We start from the raw sequence: 2,527 nt of genomic DNA on the forward strand, positions 1-2,527 counted from the left end.
ACTATGTCCAGTCCAAAGATATATCCATTTTTATGTGCATGAATGTTTTGCCTATAGGCATATCTGTGTATCACATGTATGAAGCATCTTTGCTGACCAAAAGAGGGTTTCAGATCCCCTGAATCTGGAGTTACAGCCGGTTATGAGCCACCATATGGGTGCTGGGAACTAAACCTGGGTCCTCTGGGATAGTAGCAAGTGATCTTAACTGTTGTGCCACCTCTCAGTCCCCTGAGGTGGGGGGATTTCTTGCTGGTCTTATATAACAGGTGAGGAAATCAAAACAATTGTTCTCCGAAAACTCCTCAAAAAGAACTACTAGGCTAGCCTTGGAATTCAGCAGAAGTCTAGAGCTTTGTAACTCTAAATGTTTGATGCCACATCCAAAACTTGCATGTTTGTTTTCAGCACTCACCGATTGGTATTAGATAACCAATTGCTGTGCTCTTCCCTGGGGAAGATGGTTTCTTCCACCTTCAACATTCCTGAGTCGCTCTTTGTATAGGGCTGAGACCTGTGAGCCTGTGCTCGGCCTCCTCACTCTGCCACGCTTCCCCTCCACTTTGGCTGTCTATTGTTGCCTTGCTTGGTTGAGGTTGACGTCTTAAAGTAAGTATGTATGCATAGCTAAGCAGTCCCAGGCAGGCGTGGTCCCATTGTCTCTACTCCAAGCCTCTCCAGAAGGTTGTTAGAACTGTGTGAAATCTCTTTCCTCAGCGACTGGTGCCAGGATTCTACCTTTTCTTTCTCCCAGCATAAGATTCCTGGAGAAAGTCCAATTCCTTGGAACCATTGCTTCAAAAATCTGATAACCAAAGGGAGGGGCACAAGTGCCTTTTAGAATATCTTCATTTCTGCTGGGCAGTTACAGTCCCTGGAGCAGAGGACAGGGCATCTGCAGGCTACTGGCCATGGTTAGGAGGCACTCTAGGCTGGTGTACGGTAGCCACTGGACAAGAGAGAGAGGTAGAAGTGGAGCAGCTCTTCTTCAAGACTCTTCCTTCCCTGCTGTAGAGAGATGCTCCTTTGCTTCTCAATCAATTTTGCTATGTGCCCTTCTAAAAAAGAAAAAAATCAACAAAAGATAAAAAGAGGGAGGCTGGGAAGGCTGGGGAGGTGGGCGATTAAGGAGCACCTGCTGCTCTTCTAGAGTAGCCAGGTTTGGTTCCCAGCACCCACATGGTGCCTCACAACCCTCTGTAACACCAGTTCCCAGAGAGCTAATGCTCTCTTCTGGCCTCTGCAGGCACCAGGCATGCGCACAGTACACAGACATACATGCAGGCGACACCCCCTTACACATACATCTATGCGTATATTTTTTTTTTTTTTTTTTGGTTTTTCGAGACAGGGTTTCTCTGTGGTTTTGGAGCCTGTCAAAATAAAAATAAAAGAATGAAGGAAGGAAAGAAAGCAAGAAAACAAGATAGCAAGGAAGGAAGGAAGGAAGGAAGGAAGGAAGGAAGGAAGGAAGGAAGGAAGGAAACAGAACCATTAGAACACAAAGCCCATTTGGAACCAGAAAACCAAGAGGGACTCTTCTGCCTGGACCTTAGTGTCTGAATAAGACCTGGGCTCTGAGCCCAAGGAGGCGACTTACAGGTTTGGCCTTCCATTGAAATCCTGCAAACCATTAGTCACAGGGTGTGGAGGAAGTATGGGGAGGCAGGGACATAGCTGTGATCACAACAGGATGCCCCTTGTTCAGAGAAACTGGGCAAGATCGATGAACATCATCTTACTTTCCTATCTGGACCGAAGCAGGGCTGGGACCTAGGAGAGGGGCACTTGAGTAGATTACTCGCCTGTCCTCACCAAGGAATAGGCCAGCTCAAGCAAGGTGATACTGGGGAAGCTCCAGACCTTTCTAAGACCCACAGAGACGTGGCAGCTGACTCCAGCTCTGCCAGGAAGCTCTGGCACATCCCAAGAAAGTTCTGGTCTCCTTGTCTGTGGCTCCTGGTGTGACACCCTGGTCCCCAGTCTAGGGAGATGGTGCTGAGGGTCCCACAAACACCACAAAGGTCTGCCAGAACCAGAAGATCCAAGTGGAGCTTTCTGCTCCCTCCCCTGCCTCCCCTAAGAAATGGAGGCACCAAGAAAGGAAAGGGATGAGGTGCCTCACACTTTACAAAATATGACTGAATCCCCTTTCCCATTTGACCTTTGCCCTGACCTGTGGCTGTCATTGTCACTTCACATCCTGGGCATCTAAGGTCTCTCCATGGAATCAAGAGCAAGCGCTTGGGTTTGTTTGACACATTGCTGCCAGGTATCATGGACCCCAAACCTCTTGGTCCAAATGTCTCGAGTATGACACTCTATGCACCTTGTAGGGACAGGAAGAGCAGAGTCTAGAGCTGTGCTACCGCCCTGACGTGTGCCAACCCCTTGCTCCACTGTCTGGGCATTTCTTTTTTTTTCTTTTTTATTTATTTATTAAAGATTTCCGTCTCTTCCCCGTCACCGCCTCCCATTTCCCTCCCCCTCCCTGGTACGCCAAACCCCTTCAGTTCACTGATGGAGA

Source organism: Microtus ochrogaster (assembly GCF_000317375.1).
Source record: "Microtus ochrogaster isolate Prairie Vole_2 chromosome 14 unlocalized genomic scaffold, MicOch1.0 chr14_random_1, whole genome shotgun sequence".
In the NCBI taxonomy this organism is placed as follows: Eukaryota; Metazoa; Chordata; class Mammalia; order Rodentia; family Cricetidae; genus Microtus; species Microtus ochrogaster.